General features: G+C 36.6%; 1 protein-coding gene and 1 long non-coding RNA gene across 14 annotated transcripts in view; one reads left to right on the plus strand and one right to left on the minus strand.

The window, feature by feature from the left end:
* Positions 1–12,884, minus strand: part of PLEKHA5 (pleckstrin homology domain containing A5) — a 167,099-nt gene that overhangs the window by 104,339 nt on the left and 49,876 nt on the right. The window contains exon 1 of one of the 13 annotated variants that reach the window (XM_051784428.1): positions 633–6,538. The exons of the other annotated variants lie outside the window; for them this stretch is intronic. The gene's annotated coding sequence lies outside the window, so the exon portion shown is untranslated. Of the gene's footprint in view, positions 1–632; positions 6,539–12,884 lie in introns of those variants that run through there. 13 annotated transcript variants of the gene reach the window in all.
* LOC127469773 (uncharacterized) overlaps positions 7,245–12,884 on the plus strand; it is a 42,430-nt gene continuing 36,790 nt past the window's right edge. The window contains exon 1 of the long non-coding RNA XR_007904063.1: positions 7,245–8,198. This is a non-coding gene — a long non-coding RNA (uncharacterized LOC127469773). The remainder of the gene's footprint in view (positions 8,199–12,884) is intronic.

Below are 12,884 nucleotides of genomic sequence, written 5' to 3' on the forward strand. Positions count from 1 at the left end.
CTATGACAAAGACTATAAATTTGTTAAAAAATTCTTATTACAGAAGTGCAGAGTTTCAGTCATAACAAAGAACTGGGAGATACCTTTTTTCTATCCCTTTGCTGGTTAAAGAAGGAAATACATGCATATCAGCAAAACTAATGATGACAACAGCTAAGTCACCCCATTAAGCAATTTGTGTTGAAGCCAAGTACTGTAAATATCCTTCAGCATTGTCTTACAGAAATAAAATTCTCTTTTGCAAGACTACTCTAACTCCCCTTAAGATATGAGATACACAAAATAAGCTCGGTTTTAAACCAAAATTGGCTTAAAAGAACATAATGAAAAATGACTGAGAAGTGGCGGTTGAAGAACTGTTGCTATATTTGGAATTGTTAGCTAATATGAAGTCAGAACAAAAAAGATATATGCCCATTTTTTTTGCACAGCCCAGCACTCCTGCTAAAAAAGCAATTCTTCTCCAGTAAAGAAATTAATACATATGTACCAGAATTATTTTACTGAAGTGAGCAACGGCAGAGACATTTCAAACAGACACCATTTATAAGAGAGTAGAGACAAGCACGAAGCTGAGTTTTATCTGAGATATCTAAAGGCATTAGAAAGGGAAGAGATGAATATCAACTCACCAAAACCACCGGCGATCTAACAGCAAGGCTCGTCTCACATCTCAAGTTCCCAGTTCCAAGAGAAATCACATGTGCACTGATAGAAAGATGACAAAAGGGCATGCTGTGCTCTCCTCTACTTCAGCTGAGTGACAGCTCCACTAACAGGGAACCGAGACACGCCGCAAAATCTGAAACAGGGGGGACCTGAGATGAGCATGCTCAGTGCCTAATTTAAAATGGCCTGATGCTTCATCCCAGCGTGAGATGGCCTACTTCCAAACAATTTCAGAACTTTAAGTCAAATCTAAAATCATTAACTGGAATACTCAAAAAAACTCAGCCACCAAGCAGTATTGATTTTTTTTTTCTTTTTTTTTTTTTTTTTTTTTTTAAATCTCTGCTGATGCACAGATAATTATTTGCACTACTTCCCTGCAGGGCATCCTAAGGCTTAAACACTATCATCATGTGCTTCACTGTAATTACACCATGCCACTGTAACGGATTGAAAGACCTTTTCAGGACACCATATAATATGAATGCTCAGCAGCAGAGTTCATAAATCAGACCAAGACAACAAATCTGCTGAATATCCTCCAAATTGATTTAAAAATTATACTACCTGGTGATTTCTGGGCAGCTTTTTTATTATTATTATTTTATTTTTTTTAGGGTGGGGAAGGCAAGAAGGAAGGCTTGAGAACTGTCTAACAAGTGATGGCTTGAGAACTGTCTAACAAGTGATTCATGTCCCAGAGCAGTTTACCTCCACTTAAAATCTCTTTATACATAAGGAAACCATTTAGCTTCTTAATGAAACCATTTACTTTGATATCAAAACTCAGGTTATTCACATGCAAAAATCCTCTGTCAAAGAAGCAGATATTCAAACCTCTTCCCTTTAGAGATTAATATCTCTTAATACACCCACAGACAGACACAAGTAATACAGAAGTCTTCTATGTTTTGGTTTTCTCTATCTCACAGGCCTCTTTCCATATTTATTGTATATTCATTTTTACAAATGAACACAAAAAGTCTTTCTCCTCTTTTAAGAAGACAAAAAGCTGCACCTCAGGCACTTCTTTCTTTTTTTTAAATGCTTTCCTGTTTATCATTGAAGGTGAAAGCGCAGCCAGAAAGGCTCCTTTATAAATGCCATATTTTAAAAGATACTGTATAAAACCCAGCACCACCCACCTCCTGGTCTGTACCACACCTGGGGATAGGAAAACTACTTGGAATAAACTCTACCATCCTCTATTGACTCTCTGTTTTTAGTATTGTGGATATTGGTTAATACAACATTTGGAAGAAAAGCAAGACATTATTCTTAAGCTTCACTAATATCTACAAGTAATTTAAAAATGAGGTTTTTCTATCCATACAAAAATGCTCATTTTTACTCTGAGAATCTGCAACTTCAGACATAGAGATCTGAAGTCTAACACTTACACACTGCACTCCTATGCTTTAAAAATCCTCTTGGCATGGAAACAAAATATTTACTAAGCTAATTATTTTAACATTAATCCATGCCCTTTGCCTTTGAGCTCACCCAAAATTATAGGATGTATTTTCACTTCAGAAATTTCTTCCAGGCATAAACCCAGAAGCCAAGATGCACAGCAGAGCTATAGCACAGTTGAACTTGATTTCATGAACAAACTGAAACATTCACTTTAATATTCCAGAGATAATATTACAGCACTATAAAAAGAATTTTATTGATAATCATGTAACACTAACTGCATTCAATTGATTTTTAATCCCATAATATCTTGGGATAGTTACTTTTCTTACACCAATACATACAAACCCCAACCCTTGTTAAGATCTGTCCCAGTTGGAAAATTCAAATTTCTTAGTCTACCACTAGGAGATGAAAAGTCTGCTTTTTGATAAGAATTTCAATATTTCTTCACCAGCTAATGAACACTTTAAAGAAAAAGGAAATGAGTATTAAATCACATATCACATTTTTATCTAATCTTCTCTCATCACTTAACTCTTCATCATTTACTTTGTTATTGCTCTCTGAATAGATTCAGACTGGTGAATTACAACATATTTTTAAAATGTAAGATGTCGATAACATAAAAGTTGCCTCCTGAGTGAGAAATGTTTTCATCCAGGCAAGTTTGCTCTAGCTTCATTCTAAAATCAAAATAAATGAATGTCATGGAAGAAAGAATAATTGTACAAATCTGTAGCTACCTAACCAGTAGTTTGCATTTTCCAGATAGAGAAGATGAAGTGGAAAAAGAAGCCACTAACAAAATCCCTTAAAACTGAACTAAACATTGTGCTCTTGTTTCAAGTTCATTCCCCTTCACTTCCCAAAATCCCATCGAGCTGAGGATAAATTACAAGAATTTTCTTCAAGCTATATAGCAATTTGCAAGTTCAAAAGGTCTGTTCTGAAATTAAAATTTTTGTGGGTATGTTCTCCCCCAGAAGACAAATTTTAATGGAAAAAAACCCTCTCTGCATTTCTTGGACAACTGTTCAAACTTTAGAGAAGCTTAAGGAAATTTCAGGACAATTTTGTTCTTTCTTTTGACAAATCTGTATTTTAGTCTCTTAATGACATACAAATTGTAGCTGCAATAATGAAATGCAAAGGGCTACAAATAGCACATAAAACCAAAATACTTTGATCCCACAACTACTTGCAAAGAAGTCTCTTGCTGAACTTGAAAGGGTTCCTTTACAATGACATAAATTTGAGTTTCGAGATCTGTATACTTGATAAGAAAGTTTTACAGTAAATTATTATAAATTTGCTAACTTAATCTAATAAACATCTCTTGAAAGAAAAAAGTAATTGAATTAATACATAGGTATGAAAATGTCCCCTGTACACAGGACTTCTGGAAGACAATTCTTCTTCTGAACATGACAAAGTTGGTATTAAAATCAAACACCAGCCCTGGAAGCTGAAACATTCTTCTAGAGTTTCTCCACTGATATTTAAACCAAAGTCTTGTCACACAACACACTAAAACTGTGCCAGACTCCTGTGTTAAAAAGGCTGAGTTCAGTGAGCCCTCCCAGAGTGTGACAGGAACACAACTCATTTCAGTAAACTCAGCACACACGGAAGATGAGACAGAACATGTCCAGTGACTGAGGTGGTGGTGGTGCTTCGTGGGTTTTTAATTTTAATATATTTACCAAGAAATCAGGTGGTAAATACTTCAGACATCTTTCTTATTAACAGCTTCTTGGCAACAGTTCACACACGAACAGCTCTGGTCACCTGTTCTGACAGGAGAGCAGCTCATTTTACTAAGATGGGTATTCAGTATTATATTTGGGTTTGGTTTAAGTCTCAATATCAAACTCACCACTATTTCAGATGCACTTTTAAGCTTATAACTAGGCTTTGTACGGATTTTATTAAAAGCAATGACTTATGTAATGGATGTTTTTAACTAAACATGATGAATTCTTCAGTAAATTATATACAGCTGAGTTTCACAAGACTTTCTGGCATCCTAAAAAAAAAAATTCCACAATTATATCTCTTATACATGAGCTCTTTCAGCTCTCTTCTCAGTTTTGGCATGATGACACAAGCAGCTTTCCTGGATTTGGTCTACTAGAAGTAATATCTCAAGATGTCCCTCTCAAACACCACATCACAGCTACATAAGAATTCCTCCTTTTCAATAAAAAGCTACATTCTCCAGAAATGTGTAGCAATTTAAAATCTGTTTGCCATTATGTTTTTACATCTTATCTATCAGCTGACCCATTCAAGTGGAAAGAACGTTTTTCAAACAGAATGAAGAAAAAGCATGTACCTGGATCTAGACAACCACAAGAGAAAAACTACATATGCAAAGTTCAAATGATGAGTAATTTTTCTCTTATTTACATAATATCATTCAGATTCTTGTTTCTATTCATAGTTTTGTCTGTGCTACATATTTTCAGTGTGTCTACTGTGTAATGTTTTACTCTTCCTATACCAAGCAGCATACTTCTCTGTTTTTTGTTCTTTTGTAGTTATTCTTGCTTCTCACTTGAAAATTTTATCTTGGTTTACAGCTTTTCTTTCCATCCCACGTGTTATTTTTGCCTTCTTAACTGTCTTCTTTAATATTTTCCTCAGTAACCCATGTCCTAGTGTCCTCAATACTGAGATCACATTAAACAGATGTTGAATATTTCCCATGAATAGCAACCTTGAACAATCAGGAACAAAACCAGAAAAGGAACTTCAGAACTTATTATTACATGTAATATGCCTAAAGGCATCAGGAACTGATTTAATACCAAAATCAGGACTAGGACATAAAGATTCCATAGGAAGACAGTATTTATTATCTGCAGTGTTTGTTTTACTTCTGCCACAACCTCAGTTTTCACAGTTCATCTGAGCATTTGTGTTTCTGAACATCTGGAGATTGGAAGTCTCCTCCTTCACATGAGTTTACCTCTGTCAGTGCACCTGCAGCAAACTTAGAAAGAACCCAAAAAAAGGGGCACATCCCACCCAAAATTACCACTACTGGCTCAAAGAACCTTCTCCAGCAGACGTGTCCTCCTCACCTCATCTCTTCATTTGAAGGCTTCATGACAGAAAATTTCACAACTAAACAACAACATGGCATGAAAGAGCAGACAGACCTAAAGGATCCACCTTTACTACATGAGCTGATAAGAGACTCCTTATTAAGTTATTGTAATCTCCTGATAAGTCTGTCTTTTGACAGTCTTTCACTCTTCAAATGCCACAAGAAGTTTGAACAGCCATCTCTGAGTTTGTGCTGAGTTCCCACACATATTATCATTTCCTTATTAAACATAGGGCCCCTAAATGTTCAAGATACAACAGTTTGTGCTCGTGCTCTTCAATAAGTAAAATGAAAAAAACAAGGTTTATGTCTGCTGTTCACAGCTTATAAAAGCAGACTGTCTGTTGGTCTTTAATACATGACCATAAATGATTCATCTGGAAAATTGTATCAGACAATGTGCCAGAACATATAAAACTGCCACTGCTGCCCAGAATGTTAGTGTTGTTTCACAAGTTTATATATATATTTATATTATAGGGTGTCTGAGACTAAGACCAGGTCTGAACCAACCACCTTTCAATAAATAGAAGCTACAGATGTGCCTGATGACAAACTCTACCCACATGGATACTGCCAGCTCTCTTCCCATCCTCAGAGTAGACTGAATGCCCCTTCAACCATTATTCTCTTAATAAATTTGCTTGTCTTCCAAAAATAGTCATTAGCTCTAGAAACACATTCAATATGGGCAAGAGAACAACAGTCTGACAAAGGAACTGTACTTGGTAAGGCAAATTTTTGACTGTTTCTAAAATTCAACCTATTAGTGCCATTCCTTTTTATTTTATGTTTATTGCCATTAAAAGAAATCTAGTAAGTGATTACATACATAAAAATGTTTACTTCTGCTACAAAACTGACCATGTCAGGAATCCAATCTGAACACTTATTCTTTGCATTCAATTAAATTGATTTTTCTACAATTTTTTTATACTGCAAAAATTGTACAAGTCAACATCACTTCAGATCTGGTCAGCTGATAACCCATTCTTCAACTCTATTTAGCATCAACAAAAGCAGCATAAAATATTTTTCAGTTTTTGATGCAACACAGAAGACAAGTGAAACAACCCATCAAATACAAGTTTCTGTGTAAGAAACACTGAAGCTCAGCAGCTCTTTTGTGCTGCAAGACCTATAGACATTTTCAAATCCTTATTCAATAACTGTCACAAAGCACAAATCCCTTTTATTAACTGATAAAGCCAGAGTTAAAACTGCTGAGATCCCATCTGGAAAATATCTCAGTTCTCCTCTCAAACTAACTTTCCAGTCAGCCAAAGTGCTTTGCAACACAAACTCATTCTGAATGGCAGTTACACATGTGCTCATTAAGCTGCTTCTTTATATTAATGGGAGGAATTGTAGTAAAAATATCTTCTCCAGAGTTGTCACTTTATAAAACAAATATAATGAATTTAAAATTAACCACTTAGAAAAATGTGCTACTCTGACAACTTGCTGACTGTGTACCCAATGCAGAACTACAGACACGAGCACTGGTTGAATGAATCTAAACAAGCACTGAGATCTCTGCCCACCTCCCAGGTCTCTCCACATGCAAAAATTAGAGTCCACGAAATATCTGCAGGGACAGATTGGAGGACAAACACAAAATACAGATTGGTATCACTAAATTGTAAGGTAAGAGAAGTTTACTGAAAGAATGAAAAATTCTGGAAGTGTTCAAATGGGAAAAGGAATACTAGGTTCAGTGAAAACTCACAAACAGGCCAGTCAAAAAATAAATAAACTGCAGGCTCTGAGGAACTACTTGCAAATGTGTAGAGAGTGAAAAGGGGAGAGACAGATGCTGTAACTCAAGCCTAAGATAGCTCATCTTTTAAACTTCAGAATTAGGAAGCTTTTCAACCAAAAAAAATTTTTAAAATAAATGAAAAGAAAAAAATCAGAATCACAGAATGACTTGGGTTGAAAGGAACCTTAAAGATCATCTCATTCCAACCACCCTGCCGTGCACAGGGACACCTTTCACTAGACCAGGTTGCTCAGAGCCCCATCCAACCTGACCTTGAACACTTGCAGGGATGGGGTACCAACAACTCCTCTGGGTAACCTGTGCCAGTGTCTCACCACCCTCACAGTAAAGAAGGTAATTTTTTTGTACTTGTTCTCACAGTTGGGGAAGTCCTTATGACACCCTTGTTCAACTAACTAACTCAAGGCAAACTGTCCAATGAATTAAAGTACTGGTGGAACAGAGTGATGCAGCTAGATAGTGTTTTGTAACCACAGAGCTCATCTATTGTCCAAGGTATCCAAACTGCCTCAGTTCCACAGAATTAGAAGGTCCCTGACTCTATGTCAAGTTTTACAGAGCTTCTGGGGTCACCTAGAGGACTACAGACAGGTAAGACCCATGGTTTGTACCAGGAAAAGCAGTAAGAATTACTCTAAATAACTGAATTACCAGATATGAAATATGTTGCAACAGAGAAGAGTCACTACAGCTTTTGCAAACCAACACTGTAGCTCAGAGAACTATTAGACTTACAGTAGTAAAACAAACTAACAACAACAAAAAAAACCCACAAACCAAACAAGTGAGCAAACAAATGAACAAAAAAAAAACACAATAAAGGTCACTCATCAAAGCTGCTGAAATGAACTAAGCTGCCAGAGGGTAGGAGGGAAGGCTGTCACACAGATGGTGATGAAAGAACAAAAGGACACAAATTAGTGAGATCTGCAGGGCTTGAGCTCACATTAACTCTTCATCCTGATTTCAGTGAGGGAATGAATACAGAAGCTAAACTTTACCAGTATTCTCAGGACCAAGGATGCTGTTCAGGATGACAACGAGGGCCCAGTTGAAGAATGACAGATTGTACAAGATTAGGAACACAAGCAGTAAAACAGCAAGAGAGATTAAATAGTGGTAATGTAACATGATAAAAAATGAAAAAAAATCCCCTTTTACACAAGAGCATGCAGTGGTAGGGCAAGGGGGAATGGCTTCAAACTGACAGAGTAGGTTTAGATTAGATATTAGGAAGAAATTCTTTACAATGAGGGTGGTGAGGTACAGGCACAGGTTTTCCAGAGGAGTTGTGGATGTCCCATCCCTGGAAGTGTTCAAGGCCAGGTTGGATGGAGCTCTGAGCAACCTGGTCTAGTGAAAGGTGTCCCTGACCACAGCAGGGGGATTGGAACAAGATGATTTTTAAGGCCCCTTCCAACCCAAACCATTCTATGATCCTACGATATTCAATAACGAGCTTTGAGATCACCATTTCTACTATGGAATAAAAGCTTAGCATTCCAACAGACACCTTTTCATGGACTGGTCATCTCACAGAGAACTGACGGAAAGTTTTGTGTGCAGAACAATCCTTACACATGTACAAAACAGCACAGAGCTCTGCTTAGCTTTGGAATCAGAGCTTTGAAATCAACTCACGGAGAGTTTGCATGGGTTCAGGGATGGATACAGAAACCCCTCAGGTGCAGTTCAGTACACAGATATGAGCTCTGCCTCTGGAAGTCGCTGAACCACAGACTGCTGTTGGCCAGGAATTCCTGTGTGGGTTCTCAGAAGAAAAACAAACACAAACCCTCACCTCTGGCTAGCTCGGTTTCTGGCAAATGCTGTGAAAAGCAGCAAATACACTCTTCAAGGGTCCTTGAAGACAGGACTTCTCAAACTGCTAGAGACAATTTCTCCTACATATGGCTGCTTTTCTCAGCTAAAGCAAAGCTCAGTAGGAATGATATTATAGTCCCAGTTTATTAGAAATCCAAGGGGCTTTTTTTCAAACTTACAAATGTTTTCAAACAGTTTTTTCTATTCCCCTGGCTTCTTCACCTTTTCAACGAGATAGGGAATGATCCATCAACTTGTGGCACGGAGCTGACATCCACTTCAAATTACACTAGCTTGTCAAATATGAACATCTCCCTCCAGCAGGCCAGAGCTTACTGACTGTTCCCTATTTCCCTGGAAATTGATGCAGCATGGATTGGGGAAGAGAGTGTACAGTAATTCTCAAGCCACAGACACTGAAAGATTATTAAACCAGTGAACAGGATAATTAAACTCTGAATGATCCACAGCTAATTTGCAGTTGAACTTTCCTACACAACACAGGTCTGTAATTATAATTTTCAATCAGATACTTGATGTAAGAGTCCTTGTTAGGGGGGTTTCACAGACAGATGCCTGAAACAGGGATACTATTTATTATACTTGGTCAACAAAATTCATAAGCTAGTGTAGCTGTTTAATTTTATTCTCAACTGAATCACCAGATCCAGCACTGTGTTGGATTAGCTGTTAATATCCCAGGCTTTCCTTCTGTACAAGCTGCCCCCAGTTCAGCAGAGTTCTCCTCACCCAGAACTCCACTGTCACATGGCAACCACCAAACCCTGCTGAAAGCAAATCTAATCAGAGTGACAGTTAAAATAAAACCAGCGCAGAATGAAAATCATCATATTACAGCTTTCCCTTTTTGCTAAAGTAGATTTAACTGATCTAATTGGCTTTATATTCCTCAATATGAAAAAGCCTACATACATCAATAAAAACTGGAGGGAGCAACACTTGAAATGCTTTTTTAATTGACTTTTGTTTTCAGGACAATAGCCCAGGGATAAAGTTTCATTATTACTCCAATATTTCAAGTCCTTCAAAAACTGTACAGTTTATACTCAGGATACCATTCAAACATGATTCACAGGAAATAGAGTAAAAACACAAGAAAAAGCAACAATTAAATTGAATTTACATGACTAATAAAAATTTCTTCAGTTTTGAATCCTACAGTCAAATTGTAGCTAGGATAGCATACACCAAGAATATCTTGCAAGCTATTATTTTCCTAAAACACCCATCTTAATTTTAAAGATGTACTCACACTGACATGCAAAAACCTTGTATTTACAGTATCTTTTAGAAGAGGAGGGTAAACACTGCAGATTTCACTTCCTATAAGACTCATTATCAGCCAAAATACTTGGGGGAAAAAAAAATCACAGGAAATTTGAGAGGTGAAGTGTATGGTATATTACACACTGAAACCAAACTACAAAACCACAATTAGTCTAAAAAAAAAAGACAAAAAATTAATGAGAAAGATAACCAGTATGTGTGGCTTCAATGCAAGCCAGAGGCAATTCATTCACAGTTTTACTTCTAAGCAGCCTCTGAAGGGCTTTTTTTTTCTTTTTTAAGGCTAAAGCATTATTTAGAAATATACACACACACACACTGAAATACAATCACAAAGCAGTACTGAAAGTGAAAATTAAAAAAAAAAATTGTTTTGACATCCTACTTGAAAACCAGAAAAATAAAAGAATAAATGCTTTATTCTTCACTGATTATTACATGAGAACACGACGACTTTAATCCTCTGCTGAGGAGATGAGAAGAACAAATAAAAATTTGCCTGTGTTTCAACACTGCTGCTGATTTTGCACCTTTTAAGCCATGTGTGACTCAAAATTTCAAAGTAAACTTCTAAAACAATTGCATAACTTCAAACAAAAGAAGAAAAGATGACAAACTGTTGTCGGTCTTACGTTGAAACGAAGAAAAATATAAAAAAAGACTGAATTACTTGCAGTAATGCTTGAGAAAACAGAATCTTGGCACAGTGCAGTGCAAGTCCAGAGTATACAAACAGCATAAATGGACATATCCTGAAAATGTGTTTATTCCAAGCTGTCTACAAGTTTCTCTGCCCAATAGCAGCTCTGTCTACTACAAGGCATTATACACAAAGAAGTTTACAACTGCAACGTGCAGTGTTACAGTAAGGGATTTTGTAGACAACTCACTACATTTGTTTGACATACAGAACTCAAACACACACACACAGCAAACCCTCCTGTGGACCCTCCCTATGTCACATCCAGCTACAAAATATTCAGGAAACCATCTGCAGACAAACAGAAGTTTAACATTTTTATCACACACGAATTCCTCCATCTAAAAAAAAAAAACAAAACCAACTTAGTGATATTAAGTGCTTTTCAACAATTTATGTAGAGCTACAGATTTCCGTGCAATATCCTATGCTGCACTTCAGACAAAGTAAATTACATTTGAAAACCCCTGAAACAATGGTCTAATTTACTCGGTACATAAACATGTAGTATTGTAGAGTAATTACGAAACAACCTTAATTATGGATTGATATTCCTTACTGGTAAAGTCTTAGCTGCTAAGAGTCTAATGTTGAGATATTACAGCAGGACCAAAATGCATTAGTGGGCTCTCAGCTGCAGAGCCACGTCAGCCACACTGCAATAGGCTGGCAGCATTCTGCTACTAGAGAAAAATAAGACTTTGTTATATTCCCTTAGCAAAGGCTGTCTTACAGGTGTTCACATCTGGCAAATCTTGAACTTGCAAGAACTAATGAGACGGCAGCATGAAATAACCCCCAACCATTAATCGAGGATTATTAATTGAGTATTAATGGCTTTTTAATTTGCCCGCCTACAGGAGGGCAGCTCCTGAGGCACATACTTGCAGCTCTTGTCTCACTGGAAGTCACAGCACAGCCCAGCAGGAAGTTCTGGGATATACATGGTTGCACAGCACTGCCTGAAGATTCACTGTCATCTCTCCCCTATTCTGAATAATCCGCTCACATGTTAAAGCAAACAAGCAAAACAAAACCTGCATTCAAAACCCCCACAACCAAAAAAACAGGGTCTGAAATTCAGTTACTTGTTTAGAAGTGGAAGTTTGATAGACAAAGAAAAAAACTGCTTTTCAAAAAGTGAGTTTCAATGAAGTGCTCATACACTAAAACACTGATCCCTCTCTCTGATGCAAGGTGTGTTCAGAGCTGTGTTGTTTCTTTCTTTAAGATCAAATTAGCTCAAATAAGACACTGCCAGGGTTTCAGACTGAAACATCAAAATATCCTATGAGCAATATTAAAAAAGTAAATTCTGCTGTATGTTTTAAAATATTTGTTCTTAAATAAATGTATTTAACACAGACACACACAGTATCAATTACTGAGTGTATTACTAAAGGCTTCCTGTTAACAAACATAGAAGTTGTATGGTTTGTTTGGGGGGGGGTTTGATGGTTTAGTTTTTGTTGGTTGGTTTTGTTTGGTTAGATTTCTTTTAGTAACTTGTTATAGGATAATATTCAGACAAATCCTTTACCCACCTACCCCCAGATTTTAGAACTATTTCCTTTAAGTTTTATAACGGAAGGCAAAAAATAAAAATAAAAAAATCGATCTCCATAAGCAATAATCCAGTACTCCACTGCCAACCAATGTACATAAGAATCATCCAGAGAGCTCACACTGAAAAAAAAATGCTATCAAAAACTTGACAGAAATACAAGTATCTGAGCATATGGATATTTTGGTGCCATTATTGTACAATCAATCGAAACTACAACACTACATTTCAAACATGATGTACAAAAGTACATCAAGCTGGCTTGTTTTTCTTAGATACAGGGGTATTTTGATTCTTTAATGTTACATTGTGGCATATTACTTTTTTCCTTTTCTTTTTAATCTCTTTAGACAAACTGGTTCAGGTTTTTGTGTGCTTGAGAAATGACTTGTGCAAGCTGACTGACAGGCATTTGAATTTCCTGTTGAGTGTGAAGACAGAAGTTACCTTTGATGATTATCAAATTTATTCCTTCTGGATGTGAATTTTAAAACCTACATTTTTA

The sequence above is a fragment of the Manacus candei genome, unplaced genomic scaffold, assembly GCF_025592945.1.
Source record: "Manacus candei isolate 608988 ecotype Guabito, Panama unplaced genomic scaffold, ASM2559294v1 h1tg000018l, whole genome shotgun sequence".
Classification (NCBI taxonomy): domain Eukaryota; kingdom Metazoa; phylum Chordata; class Aves; order Passeriformes; family Pipridae; genus Manacus; species Manacus candei.